Here is a 20621-nt window from a genome sequence, read left to right on the forward strand (position 1 = left end):
CACACACGACACATCCCACGATAAATGACACATTTGATGGTGAAAACATTTTAAGCACCAGGACATTGTATACTGTTTGTACATGGACATACAAACATTTACACTACAGTACAATGGAAAGTATTAAAGAATATGACATAAAACACTTAAAGTAGCACCTTAACGCTGCTTATACAATTTGAGTCGTTGTATATGTGTTTTAGGAATTGCTCAATTTTGGAACCGTAAAGTCTTGTTTGTTTTACCTTCTTGGTAATCATTTGCAGGGATCAATAGTGCAAACAAAATACATAGATGGTACTATTCTCATCAAAGTTCAGCATCAAATGAGTATTATTTACAGAATGAAAAGCTATAGAAATATAAAAAAATATCTGATTACTGCAACACTACATATCTTCGAGAAAGTTACGAATGTTAGAGTACTTTGGGTTGGACGAGGTACATTTCAGATTTTACATTTGAAACAACACGAAGGTGGTTAGGCAATGCACCATATAACTTTATTTCTCAACATAATGTTTTTTGGTACATGTTTGAAGTATGTAGAGTTTATCCGTCTGAACAAACCGACTTTGCCCAAACTCGTTATTATTCAGGCGCCCCCTGTTGGCATCTGTGAGCCGCATAGTGAGTACTTTGAGACGGAACTAATCCACTCTTTGATGACTCAAAGAGTCCCTGCAATTTATCATCTTGCAATACAGATATCGTAATCCTCCGCTACGTCACGCTTCTTGCTTCGCTTATATTGCAGGCTTTTATTACATTTGTTACTCTATCTTTTATTGCTGTTTGTACAATATTTTTAATATCCGTTGCGCTTGCTCTCTCTTACTATATTATATGTATTTAGGCATATCACGATAGTAAATTTTTTAGGACGATATATTTGACTCAAAAATATCACGACAAACGAAAGTAACAATGTTTTTGATGCCACTGATATAATGATATTAAGGCACAATGATGCAAGTACATCCTTTTAAAGAACAATTCATTTTTAATTCTAATTCTAAGAATGCCGAACATTGACATTGTAATGTAGAACAAGAGATAAAATATCTTGGTTAAAAAATAAAAACAAAACAGACTCAGGCTCTGTTCACAAAAATTGCACTAAAACTAATATTAAACATTTGGCACAGAGGTATAAACAGTCATTAATGCCTTAACAGGCAATATACTTCCAATCAAGTTTCCAGTTGCTTAAGAAAACGTGCAAAGTGTAGCAACATTAATCACAGCACAACAAGAAGATCAAAGCAACCTGATTTCATTCAAGATTAGTACTACTTTTCAAAAGTCTGCAGCCTTTCATTAAACGCTGCTTTGTCAACATGTTCAATGGCTTCATCTCACTGTACTGTATATAATGTGAGCATACGTGAACCATATACGCTGCCACCTTAGTATTTACGTTGTTCAGCAAAGAGTTCCCTAATTGCAAGATGACGAGAAACGGGAAATGTCCCACCGTGTTTTTTGTTCCCATTTGAAGAAATTGGCTGGGATTATTGTGTTTAAAACGGATTTTGTCACTTCGAGGCTTTAAATTGTGTTGTCTTTGTTGCGACATACAAATACAAATTCGACATACCGGCGCGTTGGTTTTAACGGGATTAGTTAGCGTGTTTATCTGGCTTCAATCCAAAATGCTCCAACATTGTAGGGGTGTCGTTAGGCTTTGGAACTAATTCCATTAATGACGCTCAATTTTCTGTAAGTGTGCAGCTACCGGCTCGCCGTCATTAGCTTCATGTATGCGAGCGCCCGCATTTCAAACGCACACGCATGTGCATGCACACAGACTTGCATACCGCCAATCAGACGGAGGTTCCCCACCCTTCACTATCTCCGATTAGTTTAGCGACCACGATGGCTTTCAAGTGTGTGCTTTCAAGTCGTGCAAATGTGTTTTTCTTCCTCAAATGACTTGGTACTGTTGAAGGATGGTATCTTTCCGCCAGTCCTTCGCGTGTTCGTTGAATTTCGGAGGATGAGAATGTTGGGGTCCGAATCAGAGACTGGAAATGAACTTCTTTAAGATCTTTTATTGCAGAATATTCTGGGTACAAATGCTCTACAGGCAAAGGCTGCAGCTGCACAAAATGTGCTCAAATGTGCGCTTTCTCAGCGTTTAGTGCGAGATTATATACAGTGTTCAGGGCGGTGTTTAAAGCTTGAGCAGGGTGGATCCAAGGTCACAGCATTATCTCTTCTTGGGACAAAACATCCTGTTTTGCGGCTGACATGTAGTTTTCACACTTACGTGATTATCAGAACATTTTAATACTGAGGTTAGGTTACACAACATAACAGTGCACAAATAAGTCTATGTATGATCATGACATCAGTATATCACGTGCGAGGGCCTTCAGTACCTAAAAGCACCCTCTGTTTTGTTTTTGCCGCACCATTCAGAAATTAGGGCGCATATGAGACCAAATTAGCCGCACGTCCTGTCTCGTCCCCCCCCAAAATTCATACGCCGCATTTCCACCACCTCAACGGAGTACTAAGCCATAGCTTTACCATGATATATATATATATATATATATATATATATAGCTGGGATAGGCTCCAGCACGCCCGCGACCCTTGTGAGGACAAAACGGTACGGAAAATGGATGGATGGATGGATATATATATATATATAGAGAGAGAGAGAGAGAGAGAGAGAGAGAGAGAGAGAGAGAGAGAGAGAGAGAGAGAGAGAGAGAGAGAGAGAGAGAGAGAGAGCACAGCTCGAAATATTTTTTTTCTTTGAGGAGCAGTTTTGCTAATCATTTCTTATTTTAATGAGCAATCTTTTGCATATTTATGGCACAGGGACCCGAAGCAGGGTTTTTATTAAATAATTGAAATAGGACAATATAATGGGGGAACTGAATGCAGGACTGCAACTATTGAATATTTTAGTACTCGAGTATCCCTCCCTCTGCTGTTTGGGTACATAACCCATTATTCCTCCCTGACCACATTTGCCACGTTTTTCACCTACATGACTCAAAGTGTTGTTGGATCAGATGGTAGTATACTGGCACACACAGTGACTACACTGAGCAAAACGTTTGAGCACCCTGTATGTAAGTAACGTCAGTGTTGGGAAAGTTCTTTTTCTACGTGAAGTTAAAAAAAAGTTAATTTCATCTTTCCAAAAATTAACTATAGTCTTTTTTCTCTCTCTCCATATGTTGCTGACGGGTTATTACCCTCAAAATACTGGCATTTCATTTCCCCCATGTTGCCACCCAGTCACTTTCACTCTACAATAATAAAAAAAAAAGAAATCAATCCATCCGTCCATCCATTGTCTTTTACCGCTTATCCTCACTAGGGTCGCGGGCTGCTGGAGCCTATCTCAGCTATCTTCGGGCGGGACGCGGGGTACACCCTGAACCGGTCGCCAGCCAATCGCAGGGCACATCTGACAAATAACCATCCGCACTCACATTCACACCTATGGGTAATCAACCTACCATGCATGTTTTTGGGATGTGGGAGGAAACCGGAGTGCCCGGAGAAAACCCACGCAGGCACGGAGAGAACATGCAAACTCCACACAGGTGAGGCCAGGATTTGAACCCCGGTCCCCAGAACTGTGAGGCAGATGTGCTAGCCAGTCGTCCACCGTCCCTAAGTCGTCCCTAAGAAATCAATCCAAAAAAACAAAAATCAGAATCAGACTAATCTTTGTCAAAAACACAAGGAATTTGTCTCATGAGGAAAAACTTGCTTGAATGGTCTTTTTCTTAACGAGGAATTAAAACAAAAATGGCGCTTTTGTCCTTAATTGTGCACAGCTTTGTCTTATTTTGGTGGGCTCATTACCTGCACCACACTGCTTGTAGTTTGCTTTATTGTTTCAGGCTGGGCTGGGCAGCTTCTGGAGAGAGCCTCATTCTTGCGCACCTGAAACCAATCTGCAATCAACTGGGTTTAATGATCCTGCCGGATTGACGAGCAGGCGCCAGATGATTTCCGTTTCTACAAGCAGCACTTCGGGCTCCAACCCTGATTCCTGTATAATCCGTTGTCTGAGAATTCCTGGTTTTGATTCCCTGTTTTTTTTCTCCACCAGTGCTTTTCAAACGTCTCGTCACCGTGTCCCTTGCCCAGCCTGGCTCCGCATTGTCTCAAGTCTCTTTTCTCCTAAACCGACCCAAGAATCCCCTTGGCCCTCGTGATCAGCTTTCCTGCCTCGCCCCAGCAACCCACCCAATTCTCAATGCTCGCCCAGTGACTCTGTACAGGAAGTCCTCGATTTACGAACGAGTTCCGTTCCTACGCTGGCGACGTAACACGAATTTCCGCGTAAGTCGGAAGGAGTGTGCGCCGATGCGAATGTGTACAGTAGCAAGTGTAGTGACGGCGACTGGGGAAGAGTAGCGATTAGCAGAGGACCCGTTGACGTTGAATGTGCAGAGGAGCTAATAAAGCCATTAAAGCAGCAAATCGGTGCTTTGTGCCTTTATTGTTGCCGCCACCCAGCTCAGCTGTGCAACGAGAGAGGGGAGTTAACCCCTGCGTCTCCCGACCACGGTCAGGTGACCGTAGCAGGAAAGCTTAACACTTCTTATAAAGAAACTAAAATACATTAAAATAAAAAAATAAGATGCTGTACTTACCATTGATGCTGAGAGTGTGAAAAAAGGAGGGCGAAAAAGGAAAAGATAATCCCGGCGTACAAACACAGACAAGCACTATGCACTAGCTAAGCAGAAACACTATGGTGCTGGGAGAAAATGGTGGACGAGGCACGGGCGTCGTAAAGTCGAAACGTCGTAGGTCGAGCACGTCGTAACTCGAGGACTTCCTGTACTTGTAATCTCCCCTGATATATTAAACAAAACATCCACTCTAACCCAGTGATTTCCAACCCTGATGGAACCAAGGCACATATTTTACAATTAAAAAAATCTCACGGCACACCAACAAACAAAAAGGTCATAAAAAGTGGATACATTAATTACTGTATGTACTTTTACTTCCTCCCATCTATTAGAAGAGCATTTATTTGGTCTGTCTATCACTTATGCCTCACTGGCATAAATAGATGAACAAAGATACATTATTTCTTGTCAATAAATAATTTTTCGAGCAATTACGTAAACTTTTATAATTTCCCAGGGCACACCTGAAGAGCTCACGGCACACTATTCTGCCCCGGCACACTGGTTGAGAATTACTGCTCGAACCAAACGTCTCCTGTTCGCTTTTGGGTCCACATCTGCAGCACTAAACACACCCGTAACAGAATCATCTGGCCAAATAGTATGGATCCAGCAAAACCTAGCCATGTAAAGGAAGCCCTGAGCACCCAAGGAGTTTTGGTTGGGAAACACGACCAGCTCCTCCAAGTGGTAATGGACTCCCGACAGACTCTTTCACTAAGTGTTCAACAGATTAATACCCAGCTCGCCCAAACGAACCAAGCCAGTGCCGACCAAGTCCCTTCTGTCCCCACGCTCACGTTGTCTGCTCTTCCTCCTCCTTCTCGGGAAACATTTGTTCCAACACCAGAATGTTATTCTGGAGAATTAGGTTCGTACAATCGTTTTTTGCTTAACTCTCAGTTGGTTTTTGATTTACAACCCTCTAGTTATTCTTCCGATGCGGCCAAGATAGCCTTTTGTGTTAATCTATTACGAGGTAAAGCGGGCCAGTGGGCTACCGCTCTTTGGGAGATCGGGTCTCCCATTTTATGTTCATTTGATACTTTTTCGTTGGAGCTGCGAAAGGTTTTTGACCACCCTGTGGAGGGAAGAGAGGCCAGGAATAGACTTTTTTCACTGGTACAGGGTTCTCAATCAGTAGCTAATTATTCCATTGAATTCAGGATATTGGCTGCTGAATGCGGACGGGACGAATCTGCCTTAATTGCTCTGTTTTCTAGGAATTTGTCGGAGGAAATTAAGGATGAGTTGGCAACCCGAGATGAGCCTTCCTCTCTGGAAGGTTTGATTTCCTTGACAATAAAACTTGAAAATCACCTCAGAGAACGAAGAAGAGAGAGAGCATGAAGAAGCCATCGACTGGCTCCGTCCCCAGGTCCTCTCGATAGCCCCGTTGGGCAGACCACCGATGTAGCTCAGCCGCACACGTCTAACCCCCGCAGAACGGCAGCGGCACATGGACAACAGATTGTGCTTTTAATGGGGACAAGCTGGACACCTGGCGGTCACCTGTCCAGTGCGGCCAAAAGACTGGCTCATCAGGGGAGAAGAGCACTCTGGTGAGCCAATCTTATTCCCCCCCCCCCGCTTTTCCTGTTTCACTCTGTCAGCCAGCCTAAATTACAGTTAGAATGTCATGCCTTTTCACATTCTTGTTGATTCAGGAGCTAAGGATTACTTTGACCAAGACTTTCTCGCAAAATCCCCCTTGAGCCACTAACTGTCCCGAAAGTCATACAAGCTCTAGATGGGAGCACAATTTTTCAAGTGACTGACCTCACTATTCCCCTTGTGCTCACCACCTCAGGAAACCATCATGAATCCATCCAACTGTTCGTCATCATCTCCCCCTTGTGTCACACTATTCTTGTCTCCCTTGGTTAAAGCTCCACAATCCGCTAATTGACTGGTCATTGGGCAAGATCTTGGGGTGGAGCACTCACTGTCATTCAGTATGCCTCGGTTCTGCACTAACTAACGAGTAGATTCATTCAAGAAGTCACTCGCTAACCCAGAACCCCCTGACCTCATTAAAGTGCCCTCAATGTATCACGATTTAGCCACAGTTTTCAGTAAAGAACTGGCTCGTGCCTTGCCCCCTCACCGCCCTCCCCCACCAGCAAATTGCACAATCTGTCTCGACCTGAAAGAGAGGCCATGGAAACCTACATTTCAGTCGTTGGCTTCTGGCCTTATCCGCCGCTCCTCCTCGCCCGTAGGAACAGGATTCTTCTTTGTGGGGAAGGACAACACACTCTGCCCCTGTATAGACTTTAAGGCTCTTAACAAGATAACTGTTAAAGACAAGTACCCACTGCCTCTAATAGAGCCCTCATTTGAGCCCTTCAGTCACAATACAATTTTCACCAAATTAGACCTCAGAAAATCTTATCACCTTATCCATATCCGCGAAGGTGACGAGTGGAAAACAGCTTTCAACACTCCCCTCGGTAATTTTGAATATTTGGTCATGCCCTTTGGTCTCATCAACGCCGCTGCAGTTTTCCAACGTCTCATGAATGATCTCGTCCGAGATGTGCTCAACCGCTTCGTTTTCATCTACCTTGATGACATTCTTGTTTTTTCACGTTCTTTTGGGGAGCACCATCACCATGTGAGATTGGTTCTGCAGAGGCTCCTGGAGAACAAGTTGTATGTCATGCCGGAAAAATGTGAGTTCCATGTCCCCTCTGTGAGCTTCCTGGGCTACATCCTTGCCAAAGGTCAACTGAAGCCTGACCCAATCAAGATCGAGGCAGTAGTCAATTGGCCAACCCCTAGCAACTGTAAGTAGCTCCAATAGTTCCTAGGCTTCCCCAATTTTTTACCATCATTTCAACAGACTACAGTAAGGTTGCTATCCCTTTGACTCGACTTACCTCCACCAAATCCCATTTCTGCTGGACTCAAGATGCCGACAGGGCTTTCTCCATGCTTAAGTCCCTCTTCACGAGTGCTCCAATCTTGAAGCACCCTGATCCTTCCCTCCAATTTGAGGTGGAGGTGGATGCGTCGGACACCGGCGCAGGAGCTATTTTGTCCCAACGTAACCCCAGAACGCAGAAGTTGCATCCCTGTGCCTTTTTCTCTCGCCGACTCAGTCCATCAGAAATAAATTACGATGTGGGAAATCGTGAGTTGCTAGCAGTGGTTCTGGCACTTCAGGAATGGAGGCACTGGCTGGAGGGCTCGGAAATCCCCCTTCCTCATCTGGACCGATCACAAGAAGCTCTCGTATCGCCACTCCGCTCGACGTCTCGACCCCCATCAAACCCATTGGTCTGTGTTCCTCAGCAAGTTTAACTTTTCCCTGTCTTACCGCCCAGGTTCCTGTGACGTTAAGCCCGATGCTCTCCACTCTTCACCCTTGACTACGGAGGAATCGGAACTGAATCTCCCCCATGCCTGTGTTGTGTGAGCCGCGACCTGGAACATTGAGTCTCTGGTCAGAGAGGCCCAGAAAGAGGACCCAGGTCCAGGAAACGCCCCCCCAAACCGATTGTTTGATCCCCTCTCAGCTCATTCTGAAGTCCTCCAATGGGGGCATTCCTCCAAATTAGCTTGTCATCCCGGAGTTCATACAACCCTAGATTTTCTTCGCCGCCGTTTCTGGTGCCCCGGCATAGCCCAGGATAGCAGAGCATCTGTGCCCGAGGAAAAACCTCCCATCAACCTCCTGCTGCTCTGCTGCTTCCCCTTCCCATTCCTAGCCCTCCTTGGTCTCATATCACTGTGGATTTTGTATCCGGGTTGCCGCCATCGGAACGTAATACTGTTATTCTCACTATAGTTGATCGCTTCTCCAAGTCGGTCATTATGTGCCCCTTTCCAAGTTACCTTCAGCCCTTGAAACCGCCAACCTTCTCGTTAACCATGTATTCAAGCTTCACGGAATCCCTCAAGATATTGTTTCAGATCATGGTCCACAATTATCCTACCAAGACTGGAGAGAGTTTTGTAAGGCGGTGGGTGCAGCAGCCAGCCTCTCCTCGGGGTACCATTCCCAGACCAATGGACAAACGGAAGGTGTCAAACAGGACTTGGTAGCCGCTTTACGCTGTGTCGCCGCACACCATCTGGTTTCTTGGAGCACTTTCCTCTCCTGGGTAGAATATGCCCATAATTCCCTCACCTGCTCTGCAACAGGTATGTCCCCCTTCATGGCATGTTATGGTTTCCAGCCTCACTTGTTCCTTGACCAGGAGGTGGAAGTGGCTGTCCCTGCAGTTAAGGATCATCTCCACAGAGTAAAGGCAGTATGGGAAATCATCAGAGTGGCCCTCAAGCGCTCAGCAGAAAGGAATAAGCGGCTGGCTGACCACCACCGATCCCCCGCCCACGAGTATCGGGTCGGACAGATGGTGTGGCTGTTGTCCCGGGACCTTCCCTTGCAAACGGAGTCACGTAAGCTTGCCCCCCGGTTTGTGGGGGCCTTCAAAATCTCAAGGGTGATCAACCCTTTCTCTGTCTGTCTGATCCTACCGGCTTCCATGAACGTCCACCCCACCTTCCATGTTTCCCTGCCTAGAAACTATGTGGGAATCCTAATAACGCTCCCGTGCCAGCAACCAAGCTTATTATATTGTTTTCTACTTTTATCATTAAAAATTTGGCAGGGTTGTTAAAAACACTCTTTTCTGTGGAGTGTCAAAATTACAAGATATATTTTCATTTTACAGGGACTTTAATGTTAAATTATTACATAAAACTACTTAAATATTGTAAAACTAAGCAATAACATTCCTGACCATTTTTTTGCATCATGGAATCAGCTCAGGCGACACGGTGGGCGACTGGTTAGAGCGTCAGCCTCACAGTTCAGAGGACCCGGGTTCAATCCCCGGCCCCGTCTGTGTGGAGTTTGCATGTTCTCCCCGTGCCTGCGTGGGTTTTCTCCGGGCACTCCGGTTTCCTCCCACATCCCAAAAACATGCATTAATTGGAGACTCTAAATTGCCCGTAGGCATGACTGTGAGTGCGAATGGTTGTTTGTTTCGATGTGCCCTGCGATTGGCTGGCAACCAGTTCAGGATGTACCCCGCCTCCTGCCCGATGACAGCTGGGATAGGCTCCAGCACGCCCGCGACCCTAGTGAGGAGAAGCGGGTCAGAAAATGGATGGATGGATGGATGGAATCAGCTCATTTATTGAGCCATTTCTGTAAGGCAATGATAGCGGTGTTCAATGCAACAGATCTTCATTATTCATTCCTAACATAGATGTTTATGTGATAGAGTTCAGGATTTAAAACTCATGAATATGAGTGACTATAATAACTCATTAAACATTTTTAATGAAAATATCAGCAACCCAAACGAGCAGAGGCAGTATCGAAAATGGATGGATTGTGATAAAAAAAAAAAAAAGTTGAGTGGTGAGCTCCACCACAGCCAGATGTTAGAGTATTACCAGGGCACATAAAATACATTCATGACAGCACAGACATCAATCAACAGAAACCCAGTCACACAAAACACTAGCTACTATTTCATATTTAATGTATCTTCACCACGTACAAATGCCCTAACGAAGCAGTGACCTCCAAAGGTGCTGAATGGGTAAAATTCTAAAGAGCGCAAACACAATGTAACACAGGCAGAGTCACACTCATATAATAATATATGATAAAACAATCGACCATTGATAGTAGCCATATTCAAGTGTATTAGTGCATTGATGCCTGCTTTTTAACAACTTTTCCAATAAATATGCCGATTGGGAACGACAGATAATTTGCAAACCCTTGCCTTTAAATTTGTTGATAGCTTGTTGAGTGCGTTTTGCAAAGTACAACGTACACACCTACCGATTTTAAAGATCTTAATCGATTTAAAAAATGTGAGAGACCCCCAAAGACGAGGAAATAATCAGCATGTGTTGTTCTCTAGCTTGTCGTCTTTTGTGTACTCGAGATGACTAACATAGCACATCATACACATAATGATATCTGGACTGACATTCATGAGTCTCCTCCCATGAACCAGAAGTGGATCCTAATTGGCGATTGTTCAATTTCCCGTCATCACGGACTCTATGAATTGGCTAACCTCAGCGTTGACCCCTCGTACAGTATAAGTATTTGCGATGTTACGATCATGTTTGGCGGTTTTATGTTGTTTTGCTCATGACTGTTCTTGCTTGGGAGATTGTTCCCCTTTGGTGTGAATGTGGGTGCAGGGATATGTGTGGCCTGTTTGTGAACAGGTGGGACCTCCTGATTGACTACATTAACTTGATTGCCACCAGGTGATTGGCCAGAGGAGGGACCAGAGGTCTTTTGAACCAGCAGGTGGTTGCAGTACAGCAGGTTTCCTGATCTTCCTCTCCCAACTTGGCCAGCCACCAGTTTTGTAAATATCAGTTCCATTGTTTATTGGTAGGAGGGAGAAGCCGTTTTTTGTTAATCCCTTTTTCTCCTGGAGTGAGATTGTGTCTTTCATTTTATTCATTTTAGTTTTGAGAACAGACAGACAGGGTTGTTTAGTTCCATTTGGTTTGTTGTGTTGGCATATTTCTCCCTCTGAAGTTTTAATAGACATTGTAAACCGTATGACTCGGTGGCTCTGGCCTTACTTGGGAGTGGGAAGACGGTAAGAACAAGATCAGGGTAGGTTCTGGGTTTCCCTTAGCCCCGGAACGTAACATCGGTTAATAATGAACAGGTTTAACATTTACGATAATCGGCCCCGGCTGTTTCCCGAGAAGATCAGGCAAGAAAACAATCACTCACAACACCCCACTTTAGGATAATCGCTCAGGATAATCTTTTAGAGACATTTGATAATTAGCCGGCGGCCGACTGGTTAGAGCGTCAGCCTCACAGTTCTGAGGACCCGGGTTCAATCCCCGGCCCTGCCTGTGTGGAGTTTGCATGTTCTCCCCGTGCCTGCGTGGGTTTTCTCCGGGCACTCCGGTTTCCTCCCACATCCCAAAAACATGCATTAATTGGATACTCTAAATTGCCCGTAGGCATGACTGTGAGTGCAAATGGTTGTTTGTTCCTATGTGCCCTGCGATTGGCTGGCAACCAGTTCAGGGTGTACCCCGCCTTCTGCCCGATGACAGCTGGGATAGGCTCCAGCACGCCCGCGACCCTAGTGAGGAGAAGCGGCTCAGAAAATGGATGGATGGATGGATGATAATTACCCATTCACACTATCATTCACACCTATGGGCAATTCGTTCATTAATTAATCTAAAATGCATGTTTCGGGGATTTGGGAAGAAGCAAGAGTACCCAGAAAAAAACAACACAAACACAATGGAGCACATGCAAACTCACACAGGAAGACCAACCGAACTGAGAATCGAATCCAGAACCTCAGAACTGTGAGGCAGATGTGCTTCCCATGCCTTAACAAATAAAAATGAGTTGGCTGCCAGTCCAAACATGTAAGAAGAACCATCACTTACTTAGCTACAGGAACACACGGACACTCACATGCCAATGAGAGAAAGAGGACGTGCTCAGCTTCACCCCAGCCCAAATAGACTGGTGTAATTGGACTCGAGAGTGGGCAGCTGCACTCAGGTGAGGTGGGGGATCTGTGAAGTGAAAAGGAAAAGAAGAACTCTAAAATTTCACACATTTTAAGGAAGAGAAAAATATTAAGGTCATAAAGGAACTCTAATGAAGTTTATTTATGTAGCATTTTCATTCATTGAAATGCGACACAAAGTACTTTACAGAGATAAAAACAGAAAATTAAAATAGCAAGAATATACAGGAACCCATCCCTCCCATCACATAGTGAAATTAAAACAAAATCTCTTTCTGTACCCATGTCTACTTTTTGTGTGTTGGTCAAAGAGAGGCTGAAGAAAAACAGTCAAATTGAAATCCCGTTTGGCTACACACACTCCAATAAATCTATTCCATCCCCTTAGGGAGCTGCCATCCTAAATGCATGGATATACCTATAAAAGTGTAGACCTACACATACATCATACACCAGTAATGGTAGCGATAACACACATCTATATTACATATGTAAAAATGTCTCACACAACTACAGAACACAATAATGAGCCATAAAAATGAACTGAAATGCTTTCAAGCAAAGAACGACTCACCAGCAAAAAAAACCTTCAACAACATTCATTCACTACCATGCACTCTTGGAGACATGTTTCCATAATTTACACATTCCTCCACTAGAGGGCAGAAGTGATCCTTAAGAAAATAATGACAAGCCTACAACCAGAGAGAATATTTAAAACTGAACCCCCCCTTAATTGGGTATGCTAGACACGAAAGGCTTTACAATTTTATTTTATTTGTTGGGACCAGAAGCTATTTTGCTCATCTGCGGGGCTCCGATTGAATACCCAAGAAAAAAATAAAAGAATGGATAGCAATGCCTGGGGCGGCTTTGTGATCCAGTGTCTAGCACATCTGCCTCACAGTTCTGAGGTTCGCGGGTCAAACCCAGTCTCTGTCCTTCTTGTTTGACATTTGCATGTTCTCCCTGTTTTCTTTGGGTACTCCGGCTTCCTCTCGCATTCCTCAAACCCGTCTGTTAGGTTAACTGAAGACTTAGAAGGCCCATCGGTGTTATTGAGATTGTGGCGTGTAAATGTTTTTTGTTTGTATGTGCCCTGCGATTGGCTGGCAACAAGTTCAGGGTGTACCCCGGCATCTCCCCCAAAGTCAGATGGTATACCAGCTACCTGCGACCCTTGTAAGGATAAGTGGAATAGAACATGATTGGATAGATAGCAATGCCTGCTATCGAACCCTCACACTGTTAATGTATTTGAAAGTGCACATCAGGTTTCGCTACTGTATATACTCTGCATTGTTTTTAGCTGTACCTATTCACACAGATATGTTAACTCATTCACTGCCAGCCTTCCCAGTTAACATGGATATTTGACTTCTAAAGCCGTCAATGGGAGTGAATGTGTTAAAAGTGTTTAGCAATTTACAAACTATGGTGGGCAGCACTGTGTACTCTGGGTTAGCATGTCTGCCTCACAGTTGTGAGGTTTTTGGTTCAAATCCTGGCTCCATGCATGTTGTTCTCGAGCTTGTGTTTTCTCTATGTACACTCTTGCTCCCTCCCACATCCCAAAAACATGCATGCTTGTTAGGTTAATTGAAGACTAAATTGCCCAAAGGTGTGAATGTGAGTATGAACAATGTTAGTTTATATTTGCCCCGTGATTGGCTTGCCCAGTCAGCTGGGACAGGCTCCAGCTCATTTTAATGAGGACAAGCGGTATAAATGGATGGATGAACTATTTTATAGCTGCCTTTTATGATTCTTGACATGGATTTGGTCACATAAAATCTCAACCATTCCCCACTGCAAACATTTTAAGTAGATATTTAACTAGCTGTCTAAAAAAAAAACAGACTCTGGGCTCAATAAATTGAGAGAAACTGTGGTCTTCTCTATTGATTTTGGAAAACGAAGCGTCCACCAACATGGAGAAAACACTGTCGCCTGAGAAGAGGCTGAAATTAGTTTCTTCTGTAGAGTGTCTGGTCAAGGTCGAAATTCTTTTTGGCCTCTTGGGGAAATAAATAGTATTGCTAGTGGACAAGATGGAACTGTAGTGGCTTGCTGAGTCTCACAAATGATCTTGAGGGAAAAAAAGTGATAGTCTGAATGAACAATTAAATCACTACTATAAGTACAACCCAAGCAAAATGTGTTTTAATGCGCTACAGTAACAATTGCTGATCACATTTATGAATTGAGAAAAGATAATGGCAAGAAGACTCAGATCTACAGTTAAGCCAATTGTGTCAAGGTGGTGATATTTTACTGTACACATCTTTATTTAGATACAATAGATATTTTTCCATGTTTTCTTTGGTAGATTTAAATGGAGGTTAATTCAGAAGACACCTGGCAGTCTTAAAGGGGACATATTTTGCCAAACCAACTTTCGCTAGTATTTGGGATGTAATATTGTCTCTGTTTAGTCTCAGTAAACATGTGAAATATGAATTAAAATTGTCCACGCATTTCTGAGTTTGAGACGTTTTTCTGTCGAGAGGCCTGAAAAATCAGGTCATTCGAATTTGCCAAGCTTAGCTAGGTTTCTTGTGAAGATCTCCGCCTTCCCTTTCTGCTTCTGAGCTAACATAACAAACAGGTGTGCTCTAACAAGTGAGTCTTTTGCACAGAGGCGACCAAAAGCCTTTTCAAGACACTCGTATGACAAAACTAAGGTGTTTTTTTTTCTTTTCTTCTTTTAAAAATGAAATTGACACTTTTAGAATCAAGTCAAGTCCATGTTAGAGAGTCACTCTATGGAGGTCTAAATAGCGAAAATATGGGACCTTTAGGAGATATTAGTATATGAGAGATTTGTTCCCATTACACTTGCAATCATCTCAGATTTCTGTGCACTGGACAACAATTGCATAATTTCTGCTGGCAGGGATCAAAGTCATATGAAAGATAATCTTGTAACGTCAGCTTTAATGGAGGACATATTTTTCTATACATTTATAAAGCACATCTGAAAACTAAGCACATCTGCCTCACAGTTCTGAGGACCGGGGTTCAAATCCACCCCGACTGCGTGGAGTTTGCATGTTCTCCCCGTGCCTGTGTGGGGTTTCTGCGGGCACTCCGGTTGATTGAAGACTCTAAATTGCCCGTAGGTGTGAATGTGTGCGCGAATGGCTATTTGTTTATATGTGCCCTGCGATTGGCTGGCGACCAGTTCAGGGTGTACCCCGCCTCTCACCCTAAGATAGCTGCGATAGGCTCCAGCATGCCCTGACCCTAGTGAGGAGAAGCGGTACAGAAGGTCTCAAAAAGAGGACATGTCCGGCTGAAAGAGGACGTCTGGTCACCCGACATCAGTTTGTTAAGCTAATGCTTACTTTATTTCAAGCTAGCTACGTAAAACATGTTCTTTACACAAAACGATATTTTAAAAATATGTTCACATAACGTTACCTTTATATTTTGACTTCTTTTCCTCCTCCGCTTTTCCTCTTTTGCGGGCTTAACTGTCCTTTTCATGATGGGAAAAAAAATTGTCAATAAAATCACCTGTCCTGTTCTGACTGATTGCTCGTTCACTGACTTGAGATGCGTCCCCCACGTCATGTGACGTGACTTGCCAAGTGACAAACAGTTACTTCACTTTATTTTGTAATTGTATTTGTTATTTTCAAGACAGAAACGTAAAGGGGTCGACAGTGGGCGTCACACATTATTTTATGATTTTATTGAAATATTTTTCCTGAGGAGGAGGGCGCTGGCAGTGGGCCCCTCCAGCAGATGGCGCCCTAGGCGACCGCCTATGTTGCCTATGTTGACCCTGAACGTGGTCTAGAATATTTACAGTTTTGAGCAGATGATAAACAGTATTTACCAATTATTTGCAGGACAGGGCTGGGTTAGATGCCTCTTTGTTAACATTGGGTTGTGACAGCTTCATGTCCACAACGAGCAGGACCGCTCAGCGGATGATTGTGACATTGGTGCTGAAATTTGCATGTTATCTTAGGTTGCCAGCATAATCAGTGCCTGTTGACTCAATGGAATGATCACAGATGTCTAAGCCCACAGCAGATGGAATGCCCCCCTTGAGGACTTTAGATGACTGATAATGAAATACAGTAAACAGCAGTCGCCCAGGAGTTAATGAACAGAGATGGGGACACATTACGTTTGTCTAACAATAGACTGAAGATAGATGAGACACAACAAACTGCTTAAAAACAACACCAAGCATACTTTTAACTATGACTAGTAGCACACAAAAAAATAAAATTCAAATAATGTCCAATTAACCAAAAACAAAAACATAACCCTACCCTATTTCGATCCCCTCATCATATTTGTACCACCCATCTTCGCTGTCATTAGCTTTCTGCACTCAATCCTCATTTATGTTCAAGCACATCTTTCATCCTGATGTTTCTTTCAGTTGGCTGTCAAGAAACGAAGCCCTATTGATACACCAAGGCTGCTTCACTCGAATGTTACTCGGTTTCTATGCAGCTTAGCCTCCCACTGCTTCTTTCTTCTAATGAATGATTCAGTGATAAAACGAGAGGTTGCTGCAGAGTTCAGCCCAGTTATTTTTTCTCAAAATCCAAACGTGGATAATGAAAAAGCACTAGAGAGCCTTAATTCATCAACAATCAGCTGTAAATCAAAAAAAGCGTTACTCATGAAAAAAATTAATTTGGGACAGATAATGAAGACAGATGGGAAATAGAAGAATGGGAACATGATCAAATATGCAACGCCACTGTTATCCAGTTTTAAAATTAGAATAAGTACAGCATTTCTGTAACTTGCTGAAGAAATACGATGTGTAAATCTTGGAATTCCCCATGAAATGTTCCAAAGCAGGTAGGAAAAAGTTGGAAAACTTCCCAGTCAGAAGTTAAGGCTCTGTTGACTTGAAAATAGAGTGATAGCAGCCTTGTGGGTGGAGCAGCACAAATGAGAGCCTGCTGGTGTCTAATCAACATTGCAAAGCAACATGAGACACTCGTGCAGTTCCCAATTGCAGACGCTATCATCTTTAGTCCAGTACACAACTTTTAGATAGCTTCACAATGTTAACATTTCAGCAATTCATGGATGACGTTAAAACTTGGTGTTCTCACTATGCTTATTGTGTGTGGTGTACTCAGGCAAAAAAAAAAAAAGCACAACACACTTAACGATGTGTCCACTGACAATAGTCCCGTACCCCAAATCAGACGTTTAGTATGATTAGTCACGATTGGTTTAGTACGATTACTCACGATTAGTGAGTTTACAATCGATGTGCTTTCACTATAAAACAGGGGTTTCAACTCATTGTAGTAGCCTAATTTGATGCCAGACCAGAACAAATATTGCAAAATTAAAGGTAGAGTTTGAAGCTTAAAAAACAACAACAACAACAACATTTTTTGTCATATGTTAAAACTGTCTGTATGACATGACAGTAGAGTATTGTTAAAATGCTCTTTTGAAAAATCACTCCTCTCTGGTGCCATCTAATGCCTCTAACTTAATTTAAATGATTATTTTCAACTGGTAGGACAAGAATAGCCAATCAGAGAGTGTAGTGACAGGAGATGTGACCGAATAGTCTGTCAATCACTTGCACACGCCCACTGCCCATACAGAAGTTCGTGGGGACATACTGAAGCCTCTCGCAGAGTATTATAGTAGACTATTATAGTTTCTTGGCGAGGTGGTCGTTCAACAATTTATTTAATGCACACAGTAACCACGCCAAAATAACAACAACAAACTGTCTGTTCAGCCTGCTGCTCTCCCCCACGCACACAGTCTCCTTCTTAAAAACATTACCTATTACAAATCGGGCCTATACAAGCCTAACACAAGGTTGAAAATTTTAGAACTCTTAATACAACACATAACTGCAATGTCTCTATGGGATTTTTTTTCACTTTCAAAGCGGTTTGCCGATATAAAATATTCAGAAGAGTAACACTGTATTGAAATTATTTGGAGAATATCGGATGTCGGTTAATAGTGGTTAGCATGTTTGCCTCACAGTCGAGAGGTTCTGATTTAGAATCTCAGCTCAGTTTGCACGTTGTGCATGAGTTTTCTCACAGTTCTCTGGCTTCCTCCCTCATTCCAAAAATATTCATGGTAGGTTAGTCGAAGAATCTAAATTGTCCATACTGTAGGTGTGAATATGAGTGTGAATGGTTGTTTGTCTATACAGCATGTTTGTTGCGATTGCCTTGCGACTGGTCCAAGGTCTACCCTGCCTCTGGCCCAAGGTCGTAAGGTGGAATTTTCTATTGGAAAATGAATACATAGATATTGGCTATTTTTGCAGATAGCAATGTAATTTTGCTGTGGCATACACCTAATGCCTGATGCAGTCACTCAACTTAGTTCTGCAGTGAAAGATAGTGACAAGGTCTTTCTGTGTTCTAACTTTAGCAATGATTCTTCTAGTTTTGAGAAAGCTCAAAAAAGATGAAAAATTTGCTTTGCACTTCTCCCTTTGAGTTTATAAATATTATTCCCGATGGGTAGTGGAAGTGTCAAATTGGGTGGTAGGCAGTATTTGCCATTTGAGTATTTAAATTTTGATGTTTTTTTTTTTTTTTTATTGTTGTAAAACCGTCATGCAATATTTAAAAAATCCACATCAAATGTGAATGGGCAATGAATTAACCTGCGCTGAAAAAAATGTCTTTTGAATTTACCTGATTTGAACATCTACATTGGTTGCACATCATTAATGCGTCAAACTAATATATATTACTTCATTATTTTCGAGAAAAGGGGAAAATTACATCAGTTTACCACGATTTAGTCATGTGCAACCAGTGTACACGATTCAATTACTTTTATCAGTGTGCAAAACAAGACACAGGACACTTGAAATTAGTCAAACTGAGAGGTGGTCTGAGTCACTGCCTCCATTTCATGTGAAAATGGGCATGGGATACACTGAAGGGCAAAATGGCTGTGGTAAAAGTATACATTTACATGGCAGCGGTGTTGTATCTACACAGCATCTACAGCTCAGTGGGGTCCGTGTTGTGAAATACAATATGTTTCTGGTCTCTGTAATACCCCTCCTCCCCCTCCTCTCGATTCAAGCATGGGAGGGACACTGGCCTACAACTCAATTAATTAGTACATTACTCACCACTCTCTTTTCTTAACATTACAAACTTGTTTAATATTGGAGCGTTCTATTTCTCCTATTCTTGTTCTTTATTTTGTTTTGTAATTTGTTTGTTTGATGTTGTTTTGTTTTCTTAGTATGACTACTTTCTTCTCTTCTTTAATTATCATCATACCTAATAGTGCTATCCACACCCACAAATGTTTATCCATTTGTCTGTCTTGATTATTAATGCTTCACAATACGTATATAAATAAAAAATGGAATTGTCATGCCTTCAGGTTATTTTTGCAGTTAGTCTTTCGATCTCAAACATCCCATTTTTCTTTTCCTCTGTGAAATTGAATGTGGTCGGTCTATTGGTGTGCATCACTGTTCGTCAGAGTTTAGTATTAATCATAAGGCTTCATTTTTGCATCTTATTTTTAGGTTGGGTTAAGTCTTGTAGCCTTAATTTATATTGACAATTGAAAATGATCTCCTGTTGACCAATTTTGAAAGGATTGGACAACAAATACTCTTATAGACTTTCTATAGTGTCAGTGTCAACGGTTTCCCTGGAGACCAGATGTAAAATTAGTCCCTCACGCTATGCGGTCACAATACTGAGCCAACCCACTGCTGTGCCATTATTAAAAGATGGCTCTGTGACAGTGCTCAGCTGGACCAAGAGTGACATCCCCGGAAACCTGTTTGGAGTGCATCACCAGAGCTGCACAGATAGGTGAGAACATCTGTGTTCTGTGCTTGTGTGTGTTCTATCCATCCATCCCACAGCCCAAAACCATGTATGTTTGGTTCAATTTTGAAAATGCTCTGTGTGTATCTTTATGCTCGTCAGTCAGTCCTGTAATGGACAGTTGATCAGAGTGATAGGTTGAAGCCTCTGTGAGTGTACAGAGGATAATTGGTATAGAAAAATGATATAAACACATATGTATACCTAATACCACAACTTCTATAATTTGCAACTGAGTTACATTGCAGTTTGAACATTGATAGTTAGTTGAATCTCATTAAAAAGATATTACTCAAGTGTCCTGTATACCGTCAGGGGCACAGTTTTAAACATGCCCGCACACACAGACACAAACACACACACACACTATTGTCCAAATTGCTTCACTGTATTCACACGGTGGCCGACTGGTTAGAGCGTCAGCTTCACAGTTCTGAGGACCCGGGTTCAATCCCCGGCCCCGCCTGTGTGGAGTTTGCATGTTCTCCCCGTGCCTGCGTGGGTTTTCTCCGGGTACTCCAGTTTCCTCCCACATCCCAAAAACATGCATGAATTGGAGACTCTAAATTGCCTGTAGGCATGACTGTGAGTGCCAATGGTTGTTTGTT

General features: G+C 42.8%; 1 long non-coding RNA gene across 1 annotated transcript; it reads right to left on the reverse strand.

Annotated features, from left to right (window-relative positions):
- Positions 1 to 3460: 3460 nt before the first annotated feature.
- LOC133481350 (uncharacterized) lies at positions 3461 to 15741 on the reverse strand. The gene is made up of 4 exons (XR_009789531.1): positions 15602 to 15741; positions 12093 to 12224; positions 3835 to 3915; positions 3461 to 3650 (listed from the first exon to the last, which is right to left on the reverse strand). It is a non-coding gene; the product is annotated as an uncharacterized LOC133481350 (long non-coding RNA).
- Between the last annotated feature and the right edge of the window lie 4880 nt (positions 15742 to 20621).

This window comes from Phyllopteryx taeniolatus, chromosome 7, assembly GCF_024500385.1.
Source record: "Phyllopteryx taeniolatus isolate TA_2022b chromosome 7, UOR_Ptae_1.2, whole genome shotgun sequence".
In the NCBI taxonomy this organism is placed as follows: Eukaryota; Metazoa; Chordata; class Actinopteri; order Syngnathiformes; family Syngnathidae; genus Phyllopteryx; species Phyllopteryx taeniolatus.